This window comes from Hoplias malabaricus, chromosome 15 (genome assembly GCF_029633855.1).
Source record: "Hoplias malabaricus isolate fHopMal1 chromosome 15, fHopMal1.hap1, whole genome shotgun sequence".
In the NCBI taxonomy this organism is placed as follows: Eukaryota; Metazoa; Chordata; class Actinopteri; order Characiformes; family Erythrinidae; genus Hoplias; species Hoplias malabaricus.
In genome coordinates, this window is record NC_089814.1 from 27,429,863 (window position 1) to 27,451,261 (window position 21,399).

Genomic DNA, 21,399 nt, shown 5'->3' on the forward strand with positions numbered 1-21,399 from the left:
ACAAGATCGGGATTTGTAAGAGCGCTATGGCCATAAGCAATGACTGTTGGCTGTAGAGGACTGTTCTGAGAGTAACTCTTGTTACAGAGCTGCTTGTAAACTAAAAAGCCTCACAACTCAAATTAAAATGATTGGCTTTGCAGTGTTTTTTGTTTATTTGTTTTTTTTCATTTGTTTGTTTATTTTTTATTCATTTATTGTTTATCTGTTTATTTCTTTTTAGTTTTGCTCGTCTCTTGTGCTTAAATGACTGTAGCATACAATCTTCACAATCGGAGCCTAAAGCTAAAGAGCTTACAGCACCTAGTGTTCAATGCAACAGCAATGACTGTTGGCTGTTAGAGGACTGTTCTAAGAGTAACTCTTGTTACAGAGCTGCTTGTAAACTAAAAAGCCTCACAACTCAAGTTAAAATGATTGGCTTTGCAGTGTTTTTTGTTTATTTGTTTTTTTCATTTGTTTGTTTATTTTTTATTCATTTATTGTTTATTTGTTTATTTCTTTTTAGTTTTGCTCGTCTCTTGTGTTTAAATGACTGTAGCATACAATCTTCACAATCGGAGCCTAAAGCAACAAAGCTTACAGCACCTAGTGTTCCCTGGCAGTCTCCATTCCAAGTACTAACTAAGCCCACAAGATCGGGATTTGTAAGAGCGCTATGGCCATAAGCAATGACTGTTGGCTGTAAAGGACTGTTCTGAGAGTAACTCTTGTTACAGAGCTGCTTGTAAACTAAAAATCCTCACAACTCAAATTAAAATGATTGGCTTTGCAGTGTTTTTTGTTTATTTGTTTTTTTCATTTGTTTGTTTATTTTTTATTCATTTATTGTTTATCTGTTTATTTCTTTTTAGTTTTGCTCGTCTCTTGTGTTTAAATGACTGTAGCATACAATCTTCACAATCGGAGCCTAAAGCTAAAGAGCTTACAGCACCTAGTGTTCAATGCAACAGCAATGACTGTTGGCTGTTAGAGGACTGTTCTAAGAGTAACTCTTGTTACAGAGCTGCTTGTAAACTAAAAAGCCTCACAACTCAAGTTAAAATGATTGGCTTTGCAGTGTTTTTTGTTTATTTGTTTTTTTCATTTGTTTGTTTATTTTTTATTCATTTATTGTTTATTTGTTTATTTCTTTTTAGTTTTGCTCGTCTCTTGTGTTTAAATGACTGTAGCATACAATCTTCACAATCTGAGCCTAAAGCTAAAGAGCTTACAGCACCTAGTGTTCAATGCAACAGCAATGACTGTTGGCTGTTAGAGGACTGTTCTAAGAGTAACTCTTGTTACAGAGCTGCTTGTAAACTAAAAAGCCTCACAACTCAAGTTAAAATGATTGGCTTTGCAGTGTTTTTTGTTTATTTGTTTTTTTCATTTGTTTGTTTATTTTTTATTCATTTATTGTTTATTTGTTTATTTCTTTTTAGTTTTGCTCGTCTCTTGTGTTTAAATGACTGTAGCATACAATCTTCACAATCGGAGCCTAAAGCTAAAGAGCTTACAGCACCTAGTGTTCAATGCAACAGCAATGACTGTTGGCTGTTAGAGGACTGTTCTAAGAGTAACTCTTGTTACAGAGCTGCTTGTAAACTAAAAAGCCTCACAACTCAAGTTAAAATGATTGGCTTTGCAGTGTTTTTTGTTTATTTGTTTTTTTCATTTGTTTGTTTATTTTTTATTCATTTATTGTTTATTTGTTTATTTCTTTTTAGTTTTGCTCGTCTCTTGTGTTTAAATGACTGTAGCATACAATCTTCACAATCGGAGCCTAAAGCAACAAAGCTTACAGCACCTAGTGTTCCCTGGCAGTCTCCATTCCAAGTACTAACTAAGCCCACAAGATCGGGATTTGTAAGAGCGCTATGGCCATAAGCAATGACTGTTGGCTGTAGAGGACTGTTCTGAGAGTAACTCTTGTTACAGAGCTGCTTGTAAACTAAAAAGCCTCACAACTCAAATTAAAATGATTGGCTTTGCAGTGTTTTTTGTTTATTTGTTTTTTTCATTTGTTTGTTTATTTTTTATTCATTTATTGTTTATTTGTTTATTTCTTTTTAGTTTTGCTCGTCTCTTGTGTTTAAATGACTGTAGCATACAATCTTCACAATCGGAGCCTAAAGCTAAAGAGCTTACAGCACCTAGTGTTCAATGCAACAGCAATGACTGTTGGCTGTTAGAGGACTGTTCTAAGAGTAACTCTTGTTACAGAGCTGCTTGTAAACTAAAAAGCCTCACAACTCAAGTTAAAATGATTGGCTTTGCAGTGTTTTTTGTTTATTTGTTTTTTTCATTTGTTTGTTTATTTTTTATTCATTTATTGTTTATTTGTTTATTTCTTTTTAGTTTTGCTCGTCTCTTGTGTTTAAATGACTGTAGCATACAATCTTCACAATCGGAGCCTAAAGCAACAAAGCTTACAGCACCTAGTGTTCCCTGGCAGTCTCCATTCCAAGTACTAACTAAGCCCACAAGATCGGGATTTGTAAGAGCGCTATGGCCATAAGCAATGACTGTTGGCTGTAGAGGACTGCTCTGAGAGTAACTCTTGTTACAGAGCTGCTTGTAAACTAAAAAGCCTCACAACTCAAATTAAAATGATTGGCTTTGCAGTGTTTTTTGTTTATTTGTTTTTTTCATTTGTTTGTTTATTTTTTATTCATTTATTTTTTATCTGTTTATTTCTTTTTAGTTTTGCTCGTCTCTTGTGTTTAAATGACTGTAGCATACAATCTTCACAATCGGAGCCTAAAGCTAAAGAGCTTACAGCACCTAGTGTTCAATGCAACAGCAATGACTGTTGGCTGTTAGAGGACTGTTCTAAGAGTAACTCTTGTTACAGAGCTGCTTGTAAACTAAAAAGCCTCACAACTCAAGTTAAAATGATTGGCTTTGCAGTGTTTTTTGTTTATTTGTTTTTTTCATTTGTTTGTTTATTTTTTATTCATTTATTGTTTATTTGTTTATTTCTTTTTAGTTTTGCTCGTCTCTTGTGTTTAAATGACTGTAGCATACAATCTTCACAATCGGAGCCTAAAGCTAAAGAGCTTACAGCACCTAGTGTTCAATGCAACAGCAATGACTGTTGGCTGTTAGAGGACTGTTCTAAGAGTAACTCTTGTTACAGAGCTGCTTGTAAACTAAAAAGCCTCACAACTCAAGTTAAAATGATTGGCTTTGCAGTGTTTTTTGTTTATTTGTTTTTTTCATTTGTTTGTTTATTTTTTATTCATTTATTGTTTATTTGTTTATTTCTTTTTAGTTTTGCTCGTCTCTTGTGTTTAAATGACTGTAGCATACAATCTTCACAATCGGAGCCTAAAGCTAAAGAGCTTACAGCACCTAGTGTTCAATGCAACAGCAATGACTGTTGGCTGTTAGAGGACTGTTCTAAGAGTAACTCTTGTTACAGAGCTGCTTGTAAACTAAAAAGCCTCACAACTCAAGTTAAAATGATTGGCTTTGCAGTGTTTTTTGTTTATTTGTTTTTTTCATTTGTTTGTTTATTTTTTATTCATTTATTTTTTATTTGTTTATTTCTTTTTAGTTTTGCTCGTCTCTTGTGTTTAAATGACTGTAGCATACAATCTTCACAATCGGAGCCTAAAGCAACAAAGCTTACAGCACCTAGTGTTCCCTGGCAGTCTCCATTCCAAGTACTAACTAAGCCCACAAGATCGGGATTTGTAAGAGCGCTATGGCCATAAGCAATGACTGTTGGCTGTAGAGGACTGTTCTGAGAGTAACTCTTGTTACAGAGCTGCTTGTAAACTAAAAAGCCTCACAACTCAAATTAAAATGATTGGCTTTGCAGTGTTTTTTGTTTATTTGTTTTTTTCATTTGTTTGTTTATTTTTTATTCATTTATTGTTTATCTGTTTATTTCTTTTTAGTTTTGCTCGTCTCTTGTGCTTAAATGACTGTAGCATACAATCTTCACAATCGGAGCCTAAAGCTAAAGAGCTTACAGCACCTAGTGTTCAATGCAACAGCAATGACTGTTGGCTGTTAGAGGACTGTTCTAAGAGTAACTCTTGTTACAGAGCTGCTTGTAAACTAAAAAGCCTCACAACTCAAGTTAAAATGATTGGCTTAGCAGTGTTTTTTGTTTATTTGTTTTTTTCATTTGTTTGTTTATTTTTTATTCATTTATTGTTTATTTGTTTATTTCTTTTTAGTTTTGCTCGTCTCTTGTGTTTAAATGACTGTAGCATACAATCTTCACAATCGGAGCCTAAAGCAACAAAGCTTACAGCACCTAGTGTTCCCTGGCAGTCTCCATTCCAAGTACTAACTAAGCCCACAAGATCGGGATTTGTAAGAGCGCTATGGCCATAAGCAATGACTGTTGGCTGTAAAGGACTGTTCTGAGAGTAACTCTTGTTACAGAGCTGCTTGTAAACTAAAAATCCTCACAACTCAAATTAAAATGATTGGCTTTGCAGTGTTTTTTGTTTATTTGTTTTTTTCATTTGTTTGTTTATTTTTTATTCATTTATTGTTTATCTGTTTATTTCTTTTTAGTTTTGCTCGTCTCTTGTGCTTAAATGACTGTAGCATACAATCTTCACAATCGGAGCCTAAAGCTAAAGAGCTTACAGCACCTAGTGTTCAATGCAACAGCAATGACTGTTGGCTGTTAGAGGACTGTTCTAAGAGTAACTCTTGTTACAGAGCTGCTTGTAAACTAAAAAGCCTCACAACTCAAGTTAAAATGATTGGCTTTGCAGTGTTTTTTGTTTATTTGTTTTTTTCATTTGTTTGTTTATTTTTTATTCATTTATTGTTTATTTGTTTATTTCTTTTTAGTTTTGCTCGTCTCTTTTGTTTAAATGACTGTAGCATACAATCTTCACAATCGGAGCCTAAAGCAACAAAGCTTACAGCACCTAGTGTTCCCTGGCAGTCTCCATTCCAAGTACTAACTAAGCCCACAAGATCGGGATTTGTAAGAGCGCTATGGCCATAAGCAATGACTGTTGGCTGTAGAGGACTGCTCTGAGAGTAACTCTTGTTACAGAGCTGCTTGTAAACTAAAAAGCCTCACAACTCAAATTAAAATGATTGTTTGTGCAGTGTTTTTTGTTTATTTGTTTTTTTCATTTGTTTGTTTATTTTTTATTCATTTATTGTTTATCTGTTTATTTCTTTTTAGTTTTGCTCGTCTCTTGTGTTTAAATGACTGTAGCATACAATCTTCACAATCGGAGCCTAAAGCTAAAGAGCTTACAGCACCTAGTGTTCAGTGCAACAGCAATGACTGTTGGCTGTAGAGGACTGTTCTGAGAGTAACTCTTGTTACAGAGCTGCTTGTAAACTAAAAAGCCTCACAACTCAAATTAAAATGATTGGCTTTGCAGTGTTTTTTGTTTATTTGTTTTTTTCATTTGTTTGTTTATTTTTTATTCATTTATTGTTTATCTGTTTATTTCTTTTTAGTTTTGCTCGTCTCTTGTGCTTAAATGACTGTAGCATACAATCTTCACAATCGGAGCCTAAAGCTAAAGAGCTTACAGCACCTAGTGTTCAATGCAACAGCAATGACTGTTGGCTGTTAGAGGACTGTTCTAAGAGTAACTCTTGTTACAGAGCTGCTTGTAAACTAAAAAGCCTCACAACTCAAGTTAAAATGATTGGCTTAGCAGTGTTTTTTGTTTATTTGTTTTTTTCATTTGTTTGTTTATTTTTTATTCATTTATTGTTTATTTGTTTATTTCTTTTTAGTTTTGCTCGTCTCTTGTGTTTAAATGACTGTAGCATACAATCTTCACAATCGGAGCCTAAAGCTAAAGAGCTTACAGCACCTAGTGTTCAATGCAACAGCAATGACTGTTGGCTGTTAGAGGACTGTTCTAAGAGTAACTCTTGTTACAGAGCTGCTTGTAAACTAAAAAGCCTCACAACTCAAGTTAAAATGATTGGCTTTGCAGTGTTTTTTGTTTATTTGTTTTTTTCATTTGTTTGTTTATTTTTTATTCATTTATTGTTTATTTGTTTATTTCTTTTTAGTTTTGCTCGTCTCTTGTGTTTAAATGACTGTAGCATACAATCTTCACAATCGGAGCCTAAAGCAAAAAAGCTTACAGCACCTAGTGTTCCCTGGCAGTCTCCATTCCAAGTACTAACTAAGCCCACAAGATCGGGATTTGTAAAAGCGCTATGGCCATAAGCAATGGCTGTTGGCTGTTAGAGGACTGTTCTAAGAGTAACTCTTGTTACAGAGCTGCTTGTAAACTAAAAAGCCTCACAACTCAAGTTAAAATGATTGGCTTTGCAGTGTTTTTTGTTTATTTGTTTTTTTCATTTGTTTGTTCATTTTTTATTCATTTATTGTTTATTTGTTTATTTCTTTTTAGTTTTGCTCGTCTCTTGTGTTTAAATGACTGTAGCATACAATCTTCACAATCGGAGCCTAAAGCAACAAAGCTTACAGCACCTAGTGTTCCCTGGCAGTCTCCATTCCAAGTACTAACTAAGCCCACAAGATCGGGATTTGTAAGAGCGCTATGGCCATAAGCAATGACTGTTGGCTGTAGAGGACTGCTCTGAGAGTAACTCTTGTTACAGAGCTGCTTGTAAACTAAAAAGCCTCACAACTCAAATTAAAATGATTGGCTTTGCAGTGTTTTTTGTTTATTTGTTTTTTTCATTTGTTTGTTTATTTTTTATTCATTTATTGTTTATCTGTTTATTTCTTTTTAGTTTTGCTCGTCTCTTGTGTTTAAATGACTGTAGCATACAATCTTCACAATCGGAGCCTAAAGTTAAGAGCTTACAGCACCTAGTGTTCAGTGCAACAGCAATGACTGTTGGCTGTTAGAGGACTGTTCTAAGAGTAACTCTTGTTACAGAGCTGCTTGTAAACTAAAAAGCCTCACAACTCAAGTTAAAATGATTGGCTTTGCAGTGTTTTTTGTTTATTTGTTTTTTTCATTTGTTTGTTTATTTTTTATTCATTTATTGTTTATTTGTTTATTTCTTTTTAGTTTTGCTCGTCTCTTGTGTTTAAATGACTGTAGCATACAATCTTCACAATCGGAGCCTAGAGCTAAAGAGCTTACAGCACCTAGTGTTCAATGCAACAGCAATGACTGTTGGCTGTTAGAGGACTGTTCTAAGAGTAACTCTTGTTACAGAGCTGCTTGTAAACTAAAAAGCCTCACAACTCAAGTTAAAATGATTGGCTTTGCAGTGTTTTTTGTTTATTTGTTTTTTTCATTTGTTTGTTTATTTTTTATTCATTTATTGTTTATTTGTTTATTTCTTTTTAGTTTTGCTCGTCTCTTGTGTTTAAATGACTGTAGCATACAATCTTCACAATCGGAGCCTAAAGCAACAAAGCTTACAGCACCTAGTGTTCCCTGGCAGTCTCCATTCCAAGTACTAACTAAGCCCACAAGATCGGGATTTGTAAGAGCGCTATGGCCATAAGCAATGACTGTTGGCTGTAGAGGACTGTTCTGAGAGTAACTCTTGTTACAGAGCTGCTTGTAAACTAAAAAGCCTCACAACTCAAATTAAAATGATTGGCTTTGCAGTGTTTTTTGTTTATTTGTTTTTTTTCATTTGTTTGTTTATTTTTTATTCATTTATTGTTTATCTGTTTATTTCTTTTTAGTTTTGCTCGTCTCTTGTGCTTAAATGACTGTAGCATACAATCTTCACAATCGGAGCCTAAAGCTAAAGAGCTTACAGCACCTAGTGTTCAATGCAACAGCAATGACTGTTGGCTGTTAGAGGACTGTTCTAAGAGTAACTCTTGTTACAGAGCTGCTTGTAAACTAAAAAGCCTCACAACTCAAGTTAAAATGATTGGCTTTGCAGTGTTTTTTGTTTATTTGTTTTTTTCATTTGTTTGTTTATTTTTTATTCATTTATTGTTTATTTGTTTATTTCTTTTTAGTTTTGCTCGTCTCTTGTGTTTAAATGACTGTAGCATACAATCTTCACAATCGGAGCCTAAAGCAACAAAGCTTACAGCACCTAGTGTTCCCTGGCAGTCTCCATTCCAAGTACTAACTAAGCCCACAAGATCGGGATTTGTAAGAGCGCTATGGCCATAAGCAATGACTGTTGGCTGTAAAGGACTGTTCTGAGAGTAACTCTTGTTACAGAGCTGCTTGTAAACTAAAAATCCTCACAACTCAAATTAAAATGATTGGCTTTGCAGTGTTTTTTGTTTATTTGTTTTTTTCATTTGTTTGTTTATTTTTTATTCATTTATTGTTTATCTGTTTATTTCTTTTTAGTTTTGCTCGTCTCTTGTGTTTAAATGACTGTAGCATACAATCTTCACAATCGGAGCCTAAAGCTAAAGAGCTTACAGCACCTAGTGTTCAATGCAACAGCAATGACTGTTGGCTGTTAGAGGACTGTTCTAAGAGTAACTCTTGTTACAGAGCTGCTTGTAAACTAAAAAGCCTCACAACTCAAGTTAAAATGATTGGCTTTGCAGTGTTTTTTGTTTATTTGTTTTTTTCATTTGTTTGTTTATTTTTTATTCATTTATTGTTTATTTGTTTATTTCTTTTTAGTTTTGCTCGTCTCTTGTGTTTAAATGACTGTAGCATACAATCTTCACAATCGGAGCCTAAAGCTAAAGAGCTTACAGCACCTAGTGTTCAATGCAACAGCAATGACTGTTGGCTGTTAGAGGACTGTTCTAAGAGTAACTCTTGTTACAGAGCTGCTTGTAAACTAAAAAGCCTCACAACTCAAGTTAAAATGATTGGCTTTGCAGTGTTTTTTGTTTATTTGTTTTTTTCATTTGTTTGTTTATTTTTTATTCATTTATTGTTTATTTGTTTATTTCTTTTTAGTTTTGCTCGTCTCTTGTGTTTAAATGACTGTAGCATACAATCTTCACAATCGGAGCCTAAAGCAACAAAGCTTACAGCACCTAGTGTTCCCTGGCAGTCTCCATTCCAAGTACTAACTAAGCCCACAAGATCGGGATTTGTAAGAGCGCTATGGCCATAAGCAATGACTGTTGGCTGTAGAGGACTGTTCTGAGAGTAACTCTTGTTACAGAGCTGCTTGTAAACTAAAAAGCCTCACAACTCAAATTAAAATGATTGGCTTTGCAGTGTTTTTTGTTTATTTGTTTTTTTCATTTGTTTGTTTATTTTTTATTCATTTATTGTTTATTTGTTTATTTCTTTTTAGTTTTGCTCGTCTCTTGTGTTTAAATGACTGTAGCATACAATCTTCACAATCGGAGCCTAAAGCTAAAGAGCTTACAGCACCTAGTGTTCAATGCAACAGCAATGACTGTTGGCTGTTAGAGGACTGTTCTAAGAGTAACTCTTGTTACAGAGCTGCTTGTAAACTAAAAAGCCTCACAACTCAAGTTAAAATGATTGGCTTTGCAGTGTTTTTTGTTTATTTGTTTTTTTCATTTGTTTGTTTATTTTTTATTCATTTATTGTTTATTTGTTTATTTCTTTTTAGTTTTGCTCGTCTCTTGTGTTTAAATGACTGTAGCATACAATCTTCACAATCGGAGCCTAAAGCAACAAAGCTTACAGCACCTAGTGTTCCCTGGCAGTCTCCATTCCAAGTACTAACTAAGCCCACAAGATCGGGATTTGTAAGAGCGCTATGGCCATAAGCAATGACTGTTGGCTGTAGAGGACTGCTCTGAGAGTAACTCTTGTTACAGAGCTGCTTGTAAACTAAAAAGCCTCACAACTCAAATTAAAATGATTGGCTTTGCAGTGTTTTTTGTTTATTTGTTTTTTTCATTTGTTTGTTTATTTTTTATTCATTTATTTTTTATCTGTTTATTTCTTTTTAGTTTTGCTCGTCTCTTGTGTTTAAATGACTGTAGCATACAATCTTCACAATCGGAGCCTAAAGCTAAAGAGCTTACAGCACCTAGTGTTCAATGCAACAGCAATGACTGTTGGCTGTTAGAGGACTGTTCTAAGAGTAACTCTTGTTACAGAGCTGCTTGTAAACTAAAAAGCCTCACAACTCAAGTTAAAATGATTGGCTTTGCAGTGTTTTTTGTTTATTTGTTTTTTTCATTTGTTTGTTTATTTTTTATTCATTTATTGTTTATTTGTTTATTTCTTTTTAGTTTTGCTCGTCTCTTGTGTTTAAATGACTGTAGCATACAATCTTCACAATCGGAGCCTAAAGCTAAAGAGCTTACAGCACCTAGTGTTCAATGCAACAGCAATGACTGTTGGCTGTTAGAGGACTGTTCTAAGAGTAACTCTTGTTACAGAGCTGCTTGTAAACTAAAAAGCCTCACAACTCAAGTTAAAATGATTGGCTTTGCAGTGTTTTTTGTTTATTTGTTTTTTTCATTTGTTTGTTTATTTTTTATTCATTTATTGTTTATTTGTTTATTTCTTTTTAGTTTTGCTCGTCTCTTGTGTTTAAATGACTGTAGCATACAATCTTCACAATCGGAGCCTAAAGCAACAAAGCTTACAGCACCTAGTGTTCCCTGGCAGTCTCCATTCCAAGTACTAACTAAGCCCACAAGATCGGGATTTGTAAGAGCGCTATGGCCATAAGCAATGACTGTTGGCTGTAGAGGACTGTTCTGAGAGTAACTCTTGTTACAGAGCTGCTTGTAAACTAAAAAGCCTCACAACTCAAATTAAAATGATTGGCTTTGCAGTGTTTTTTGTTTATTTGTTTTTTTCATTTGTTTGTTTATTTTTTATTCATTTATTGTTTATCTGTTTATTTCTTTTTAGTTTTGCTCGTCTCTTGTGCTTAAATGACTGTAGCATACAATCTTCACAATCGGAGCCTAAAGCTAAAGAGCTTACAGCACCTAGTGTTCAATGCAACAGCAATGACTGTTGGCTGTTAGAGGACTGTTCTAAGAGTAACTCTTGTTACAGAGCTGCTTGTAAACTAAAAAGCCTCACAACTCAAGTTAAAATGATTGGCTTAGCAGTGTTTTTTGTTTATTTGTTTTTTTCATTTGTTTGTTTATTTTTTATTCATTTATTGTTTATTTGTTTATTTCTTTTTAGTTTTGCTCGTCTCTTGTGTTTAAATGACTGTAGCATACAATCTTCACAATCGGAGCCTAAAGCAACAAAGCTTACAGCACCTAGTGTTCCCTGGCAGTCTCCATTCCAAGTACTAACTAAGCCCACAAGATCGGGATTTGTAAGAGCGCTATGGCCATAAGCAATGACTGTTGGCTGTAAAGGACTGTTCTGAGAGTAACTCTTGTTACAGAGCTGCTTGTAAACTAAAAATCCTCACAACTCAAATTAAAATGATTGGCTTTGCAGTGTTTTTTGTTTATTTGTTTTTTTCATTTGTTTGTTTATTTTTTATTCATTTATTGTTTATTTGTTTATTTCTTTTTAGTTTTGCTCGTCTCTTGTGTTTAAATGACTGTAGCATACAATCTTCACAATCGGAGCCTAAAGCTAAAGAGCTTACAGCACCTAGTGTTCAATGCAACAGCAATGACTGTTGGCTGTTAGAGGACTGTTCTAAGAGTAACTCTTGTTACAGAGCTGCTTGTAAACTAAAAAGCCTCACAACTCAAGTTAAAATGATTGGCTTTGCAGTGTTTTTTGTTTATTTGTTTTTTTCATTTGTTTGTTTATTTTTTATTCATTTATTGTTTATTTGTTTATTTCTTTTTAGTTTTGCTCGTCTCTTGTGTTTAAATGACTGTAGCATACAATCTTCACAATCGGAGCCTAAAGCAAAAAAGCTTACAGCACCTAGTGTTCCCTGGCAGTCTCCATTCCAAGTACTAACTAAGCCCACAAGATCGGGATTTGTAAAAGCGCTATGGCCATAAGCAATGGCTGTTGGCTGTTAGAGGACTGTTCTAAGAGTAACTCTTGTTACAGAGCTGCTTGTAAACTAAAAAGCCTCACAACTCAAGTTAAAATGATTGGCTTTGCAGTGTTTTTTGTTTATTTGTTTTTTTCATTTGTTTGTTTATTTTTTATTCATTTATTGTTTATCTGTTTATTTCTTTTTAGTTTTGCTCGTCTCTTGTGTTTAAATGACTGTAGCATACAATTTTCACAATCGGAGCCTAAAGCTAAAGAGCTTACAGCACCTAGTGTTCAGTGCAACAGCAATGACTGTTGGCTGTTAGAGGACTGTTCTAAGAGTAACTCTTGTTACAGAGCTGCTTGTAAACTAAAAAGCCTCACAACTCAAGTTAAAATGATTGGCTTTGCAGTGTTTTTTGTTTATTTGTTTTTTTCATTTGTTTGTTTATTTTTTATTCATTTATTGTTTATTTGTTTATTTCTTTTTAGTTTTGCTCGTCTCTTGTGTTTAAATGACTGTAGCATACAATCTTCACAATCGGAGCCTAGAGCTAAAGAGCTTACAGCACCTAGTGTTCAATGCAACAGCAATGACTGTTGGCTGTTAGAGGACTGTTCTAAGAGTAACTCTTGTTACAGAGCTGCTTGTAAACTAAAAAGCCTCACAACTCAAGTTAAAATGATTGGCTTTGCAGTGTTTTTTGTTTATTTGTTTTTTTCATTTGTTTGTTTATTTTTTATTCATTTATTGTTTATTTGTTTATTTCTTTTTAGTTTTGCTCGTCTCTTGTGTTTAAATGACTGTAGCATACAATCTTCACAATCGGAGCCTAAAGCAACAAAGCTTACAGCACCTAGTGTTCCCTGGCAGTCTCCATTCCAAGTACTAACTAAGCCCACAAGATCGGGATTTGTAAGAGCGCTATGGCCATAAGCAATGACTGTTGGCTGTAGAGGACTGTTCTGAGAGTAACTCTTGTTACAGAGCTGCTTGTAAACTAAAAAGCCTCACAACTCAAATTAAAATGATTGGCTTTGCAGTGTTTTTTGTTTATTTGTTTTTTTTCATTTGTTTGTTTATTTTTTATTCATTTATTGTTTATCTGTTTATTTCTTTTTAGTTTTGCTCGTCTCTTGTGCTTAAATGACTGTAGCATACAATCTTCACAATCGGAGCCTAAAGCTAAAGAGCTTACAGCACCTAGTGTTCAATGCAACAGCAATGACTGTTGGCTGTTAGAGGACTGTTCTAAGAGTAACTCTTGTTACAGAGCTGCTTGTAAACTAAAAAGCCTCACAACTCAAGTTAAAATGATTGGCTTTGCAGTGTTTTTTGTTCATTTGTTTTTTTCATTTGTTTGTTTATTTTTTATTCATTTATTGTTTATTTGTTTATTTCTTTTTAGTTTTGCTCGTCTCTTGTGTTTAAATGACTGTAGCATACAATCTTCACAATCGGAGCCTAAAGCAACAAAGCTTACAGCACCTAGTGTTCCCTGGCAGTCTCCATTCCAAGTACTAACTAAGCCCACAAGATCGGGATTTGTAAGAGCGCTATGGCCATAAGCAATGACTGTTGGCTGTAAAGGACTGTTCTGAGAGTAACTCTTGTTACAGAGCTGCTTGTAAACTAAAAATCCTCACAACTCAAATTAAAATGATTGGCTTTGCAGTGTTTTTTGTTTATTTGTTTTTTTCATTTGTTTGTTTATTTTTTATTCATTTATTGTTTATCTGTTTATTTCTTTTTAGTTTTGCTCGTCTCTTGTGTTTAAATGACTGTAGCATACAATCTTCACAATCGGAGCCTAAAGCTAAAGAGCTTACAGCACCTAGTGTTCAATGCAACAGCAATGACTGTTGGCTGTTAGAGGACTGTTCTAAGAGTAACTCTTGTTACAGAGCTGCTTGTAAACTAAAAAGCCTCACAACTCAAGTTAAAATGATTGGCTTTGCAGTGTTTTTTGTTTATTTGTTTTTTTTCATTTGTTTGTTTATTTTTTATTCATTTATTGTTTATTTGTTTATTTCTTTTTAGTTTTGCTCGTCTCTTGTGTTTAAATGACTGTAGCATACAATCTTCACAATCGGAGCCTAAAGCTAAAGAGCTTACAGCACCTAGTGTTCAATGCAACAGCAATGACTGTTGGCTGTTAGAGGACTGTTCTAAGAGTAACTCTTGTTACAGAGCTGCTTGTAAACTAAAAAGCCTCACAACTCAAGTTAAAATGATTGGCTTTGCAGTGTTTTTTGTTTATTTGTTTTTTTCATTTGTTTGTTTATTTTTTATTCATTTATTGTTTATTTGTTTATTTCTTTTTAGTTTTGCTCGTCTCTTGTGTTTAAATGACTGTAGCATACAATCTTCACAATCGGAGCCTAAAGCAACAAAGCTTACAGCACCTAGTGTTCCCTGGCAGTCTCCATTCCAAGTACTAACTAAGCCCACAAGATCGGGATTTGTAAGAGCGCTATGGCCATAAGCAATGACTGTTGGCTGTAGAGGACTGTTCTGAGAGTAACTCTTGTTACAGAGCTGCTTGTAAACTAAAAAGCCTCACAACTCAAATTAAAATGATTGGCTTTGCAGTGTTTTTTGTTTATTTGTTTTTTTCATTTGTTTGTTTATTTTTTATTCATTTATTGTTTATTTGTTTATTTCTTTTTAGTTTTGCTCGTCTCTTGTGTTTAAATGACTGTAGCATACAATCTTCACAATCGGAGCCTAAAGCTAAAGAGCTTACAGCACCTAGTGTTCAATGCAACAGCAATGACTGTTGGCTGTTAGAGGACTGTTCTAAGAGTAACTCTTGTTACAGAGCTGCTTGTAAACTAAAAAGCCTCACAACTCAAGTTAAAATGATTGGCTTTGCAGTGTTTTTTGTTTATTTGTTTTTTTCATTTGTTTGTTTATTTTTTATTCATTTATTGTTTATTTGTTTATTTCTTTTTAGTTTTGCTCGTCTCTTGTGTTTAAATGACTGTAGCATACAATCTTCACAATCGGAGCCTAAAGCAACAAAGCTTACAGCACCTAGTGTTCCCTGGCAGTCTCCATTCCAAGTACTAACTAAGCCCACAAGATCGGGATTTGTAAGAGCGCTATGGCCATAAGCAATGACTGTTGGCTGTAGAGGACTGCTCTGAGAGTAACTCTTGTTACAGAGCTGCTTGTAAACTAAAAAGCCTCACAACTCAAATTAAAATGATTGGCTTTGCAGTGTTTTTTGTTTATTTGTTTTTTTCATTTGTTTGTTTATTTTTTATTCATTTATTTTTTATCTGTTTATTTCTTTTTAGTTTTGCTCGTCTCTTGTGTTTAAATGACTGTAGCATACAATCTTCACAATCGGAGCCTAAAGCTAAAGAGCTTACAGCACCTAGTGTTCAATGCAACAGCAATGACTGTTGGCTGTAGAGGACTGCTCTGAGAGTAACTCTTGTTACAGAGCTGCTTGTAAACTAAAAAGCCTCACAACTCAAATTAAAATGATTGGCTTTGCAGTGTTTTTTGTTTATTTGTTTTTTTCATTTGTTTGTTTATTTTTTATTCATTTATTGTTTATCTGTTTATTTCTTTTTAGTTTTGCTCGTCTCTTGTGTTTAAATGACTGTAGCATACAATTTTCACAATCGGAGCCTAAAGCTAAAGAGCTTACAGCACCTAGTGTTCAGTGCAACAGCAATGACTGTTGGCTGTTAGAGGACTGTTCTAAGAGTAACTCTTGTTACAGAGCTGCTTGTAAACTAAAAAGCCTCACAACTCAAGTTAAAATGATTGGCTTTGCAGTGTTTTTTGTTTATTTGTTTTTTTCATTTGTTTGTTTATTTTTTATTCATTTATTGTTTATTTGTTTATTTCTTTTTAGTTTTGCTCGTCTCTTGTGTTTAAATGACTGTAGCATACAATCTTCACAATCGGAGCCTAGAGCTAAAGAGCTTACAGCACCTAGTGTTCAATGCAACAGCAATGACTGTTGGCTGTTAGAGGACTGTTCTAAGAGTAACTCTTGTTACAGAGCTGCTTGTAAACTAAAAAGCCTCACAACTCAAGTTAAAATGATTGGCTTTGCAGTGTTTTTTGTTTATTTGTTTTTTTCATTTGTTTGTTTATTTTTTATTCATTTATTGTTTATTTGTTTATTTCTTTTTAGTTTTGCTCGTCTCTTGTGTTTAAATGACTGTAGCATACAATCTTCACAATCGGAGCCTAAAGCAACAAAGCTTACAGCACCTAGTGTTCCCTGGCAGTCTCCATTCCATGTACTAACTAAGCCCACAAGATCGGGATTTGTAAGAGCGCTATGGCCATAAGCAATGACTGTTGGCTGTAGAGGACTGTTCTGAGAGTAACTCTTGTTACAGAGCTGCTTGTAAACTAAAAAGCCTCACAACTCAAATTAAAATGATTGGCTTTGCAGTGTTTTTTGTTTATTTGTTTTTTTTCATTTGTTTGTTTATTTTTTATTCATTTATTGTTTATCTGTTTATTTCTTTTTAGTTTTGCTCGTCTCTTGTGCTTAAATGACTGTAGCATACAATCTTCACAATCGGAGCCTAAAGCTAAAGAGCTTACAGCACCTAGTGTTCAATGCAACAGCAATGACTGTTGGCTGTTAGAGGACTGTTCTAAGAGTAACTCTTGTTACAGAGCTGCTTGTAAACTAAAAAGCCTCACAACTCAAGTTAAAATGATTGGCTTTGCAGTGTTTTTTGTTTATTTGTTTTTTTCATTTGTTTGTTTATTTTTTATTCATTTATTGTTTATTTGTTTATTTCTTTTTAGTTTTGCTCGTCTCTTGTGTTTAAATGACTGTAGCATACAATCTTCACAATCGGAGCCTAAAGCAACAAAGCTTACAGCACCTAATGTTCCCTGGCAGTCTCCATTCCAAGTACTAACTAAGCCCACAAGATCGGGATTTGTAAGAGCGCTATGGCCATAAGCAATGACTGTTGGCTGTAAAGGACTGTTCTGAGAGTAACTCTTGTTACAGAGCTGCTTGTAAACTAAAAATCCTCACAACTCAAATTAAAATGATTGGCTTTGCAGTGTTTTTTGTTTATTTGTTTTTTTCATTTGTTTGTTTATTTTTTATTCATTTATTGTTTATCTGTTTATTTCTTTTTAGTTTTGCTCGTCTCTTGTGTTTAAATGACTGTAGCATACAATCTTCACAATCGGAGCCTAAAGCTAAAGAGCTTACAGCACCTAGTGTTCAATGCAACAGCAATGACTGTTGGCTGTTAGAGGACTGTTCTAAGAGTAACTCTTGTTACAGAGCTGCTTGTAAACTAAAAAGCCTCACAACTCAAGTTAAAATGATTGGCTTTGCAGTGTTTTTTGTTTATTTGTTTTTTTCATTTGTTTGTTTATTTTTTATTCATTTATTGTTTATTTGTTTATTTCTTTTTAGTTTTGCTCGTCTCTTGTGTTTAAATGACTGTAGCATACAATCTTCACAATCGGAGCCTAAAGCTAAAGAGCTTACAGCACCTAGTGTTCAATGCAACAGCAATGACTGTTGGCTGTTAGAGGACTGTTCTAAGAGTAACTCTTGTTACAGAGCTGCTTGTAAACTAAAAAGCCTCACAACTCAAGTTAAAATGATTGGCTTTGCAGTGTTTTTTGTTTATTTGTTTTTTTCATTTGTTTGTTTATTTTTTATTCATTTATTGTTTATTTGTTTATTTCTTTTTAGTTTTGCTCGTCTCTTGTGTTTAAATGACTGTAGCATACAATCTTCACAATCGGAGCCTAAAGCAACAAAGCTTACAGCACCTAGTGTTCCCTGGCAGTCTCCATTCCAAGTACTAACTAAGCCCACAAGATCGGGATTTGTAAGAGCGCTATGGCCATAAGCAATGACTGTTGGCTGTAGAGGACTGTTCTGAGAGTAACTCTTGTTACAGAGCTGCTTGTAAACTAAAAAGCCTCACAACTCAAATTAAAATGATTGGCTTTGCAGTGTTTTTTGTTTATTTGTTTTTTTCATTTGTTTGTTTATTTTTTATTCATTTATTGTTTATTTGTTTATTTCTTTTTAGTTTTGCTCGTCTCTTGTGTTTAAATGACTGTAGCATACAATCTTCACAATCGGAGCCTAAAGCTAAAGAGCTTACAGCACCTAGTGTTCAATGCAACAGCAATGACTGTTGGCTGTTAGAGGACTGTTCTAAGAGTAACTCTTGTTACAGAGCTGCTTGTAAACTAAAAAGCCTCACAACTCAAGTTAAAATGATTGGCTTTGCAGTGTTTTTTGTTTATTTGTTTTTTTCATTTGTTTGTTTATTTTTTATTCATTTATTGTTTATTTGTTTATTTCTTTTTAGTTTTGCTCGTCTCTTGTGTTTAAATGACTGTAGCATACAATCTTCACAATCGGAGCCTAAAGCAACAAAGCTTACAGCACCTAGTGTTCCCTGGCAGTCTCCATTCCAAGTACTAACTAAGCCCACAAGATCGGGATTTGTAAGAGCGCTATGGCCATAAGCAATGACTGTTGGCTGTAGAGGACTGCTCTGAGAGTAACTCTTGTTACAGAGCTGCTTGTAAACTAAAAAGCCTCACAACTCAAATTAAAATGATTGGCTTTGCAGTGTTTTTTGTTTATTTGTTTTTTTCATTTGTTTGTTTATTTTTTATTCATTTATTTTTTATCTGTTTATTTCTTTTTAGTTTTGCTCGTCTCTTGTGTTTAAATGACTGTAGCATACAATCTTCACAATCGGAGCCTAAAGCTAAAGAGCTTACAGCACCTAGTGTTCAATGCAACCGCAATGACTGTTGGCTGTTAGAGGACTGTTCTAAGAGTAACTCTTGTTACAGAGCTGCTTGTAAACTAAAAAGCCTCACAACTCAAGTTAAAATGATTGGCTTTGCAGTGTTTTTTGTTTATTTGTTTTTTTCATTTGTTTGTTTATTTTTTATTCATTTATTGTTTATTTGTTTATTTCTTTTTAGTTTTGCTCGTCTCTTGTGTTTAAATGACTGTAGCATACAATCTTCACAATCGGAGCCTAAAGCTAAAGAGCTTACAGCACCTAGTGTTCAATGCAACAGCAATGACTGTTGGCTGTTAGAGGACTGTTCTAAGAGTAACTCTTGTTACAGAGCTGCTTGTAAACTAAAAAGCCTCACAACTCAAGTTAAAATGATTGGCTTTGCAGTGTTTTTTGTTTATTTGTTTTTTTCATTTGTTTGTTTATTTTTTATTCATTTATTGTTTATTTGTTTATTTCTTTTTAGTTTTGCTCGTCTCTTGTGTTTAAATGACTGTAGCATACAATCTTCACAATCGGAGCCTAAAGCAACAAAGCTTACAGCACCTAGTGTTCCCTGGCAGTCTCCATTCCAAGTACTAACTAAGCCCACAAGATCGGGATTTGTAAGAGCGCTATGGCCATAAGCAATGACTGTTGGCTGTAGAGGACTGTTCTGAGAGTAACTCTTGTTACAGAGCTGCTTGTAAACTAAAAAGCCTCACAACTCAAATTAAAATGATTGGCTTTGCAGTGTTTTTTGTTTATTTGTTTTTTTCATTTGTTTGTTTATTTTTTATTCATTTATTGTTTATTTGTTTATTTCTTTTTAGTTTTGCTCGTCTCTTGTGTTTAAATGACTGTAGCATACAATCTTCACAATCGGAGCCTAAAGCTAAAGAGCTTACAGCACCTAGTGTTCAGTGCAACAGCAATGACTGTTGGCTGTTAGAGGACTGTTCTAAGAGTAACTCTTGTTACAGAGCTGCTTGTAAACTAAAAAGCCTCACAACTCAAGTTAAAATGATTGGCTTTGCAGTGTTTTTTGTTTATTTGTTTTTTCATTTGTTTGTTTATTTTTTATTCATTTATTGTTTATCTGTTTATTTCTTTTTAGTTTTGCTCGTCTCTTGTGTTTAAATGACTGTAGCATACAATCTTCACAATCGGAGCCTAAAGCTAAAGAGCTTACAGCACCTAGTGTTCAATGCAACAGCAATGACTGTTGGCTGTTAGAGGACTGTTCTAAGAGTAACTCTTGTTACAGAGCTGCTTGTAAACTAAAAAGCCTCACAACTCAAGTTAAAATGATTGGCTTTGCAGTGTTTTTTGTTTATTTGTTTTTTTCATTTGTTTGTTTATTTTTTATTCATTTATTGTTTATTTGTTTATTTCTTTTTAGTTTTGCTCGTCTCTTGTGTTTAAATGACTGTAGCATACAATCTTCACAATCGGAGCCTAAAGCTAAAGAGCTTACAGCACCTAGTGTTCAATGCAACAGCAATGACTGTTGGCTGTTAGAGGACTGTTCTAAGAGTAACTCTTGTTACAGAGCTGCTTGTAAACTAAAAAGCCTCACAACTCAAGTTAAAATGATTGGCTTTGCAGTGTTTTTTGTTTATTTGTTTTTTTCATTTGTTTGTTTATTTTTTATTCATTTATTGTTTATTTGTTTATTTCTTTTTAGTTTTGCTCGTCTCTTGTGTTTAAATGACTGTAGCATACAATCTTCACAATCGGAGCCTAAAGCAACAAAGCTTACAGCACCTAGTGTTCCCTGGCAGTCTCCATTCCAAGTACTAACTAAGCCCACAAGATCGGGATTTGTAAGAGCGCTATGGCCATAAGCAATGACTGTTGGCTGTAGAGGACTGCTCTGAGAGTAACTCTTGTTACAGAGCTGCTTGTAAACTAAAAAGCCTCACAACTCAAATTAAAATGATTGGCTTTGCAGTGTTTTTTGTTTATTTGTTTTTTTCATTTGTTTGTTTATTTTTTATTCATTTATTGTTTATCTGTTTATTTCTTTTTAGTTTTGCTCGTCTCTTGTGTTTAAATGACTGTAGCATACAATCTTCACAATCGGAGCCTAAAGCTAAAGAGCTTACAGCACCTAGTGTTCAGTGCAACAGCAATGACTGTTGGCTGTTAGAGGACTGTTCTAAGAGTAACTCTTGTTACAGAGCTGCTTGTAAACTAAAAAGCCTCACAACTCAAGTTAAAATGATTGGCTTTGCAGTGTTTTTTGTTTATTTGTTTTTTTCATTTGTTTGTTTATTTTTTATTCATTTATTGTTTATTTGTTTATTTCTTTTTAGTTTTGCTCGTCTCTTGTGTTTAAATGACTGTAGCATACAATCTTCACAATCGGAGCCTAGAGCTAAAGAGCTTACAGCACCTAGTGTTCAATGCAACAGCAATGACTGTTGGCTGTTAGAGGACTGTTCTAAGAGTAACTCTTGTTACAGAGCTGCTTGTAAACTAAAAAGCCTCACAACTCAAGTTAAAATGATTGGCTTTGCAGTGTTTTTTGTTTATTTGTTTTTTTCATTTGTTTGTTTATTTTTTATTCATTTATTGTTTATTTGTTTATTTCTTTTTAGTTTTGCTCGTCTCTTGTGTTTAAATGACTGTAGCATACAATCTTCACAATCGGAGCCTAAAGCAACAAAGCTTACAGCACCTAGTGTTCCCTGGCAGTCTCCATTCCAAGTACTAACTAAGCCCACAAGATCGGGATTTGTAAGAGCGCTATGGCCATAAGCAATGACTGTTGGCTGTAGAGGACTGTTCTGAGAGTAACTCTTGTTACAGAGCTGCTTGTAAACTAAAAAGCCTCACAACTCAAATTAAAATGATTGGCTTTGCAGTG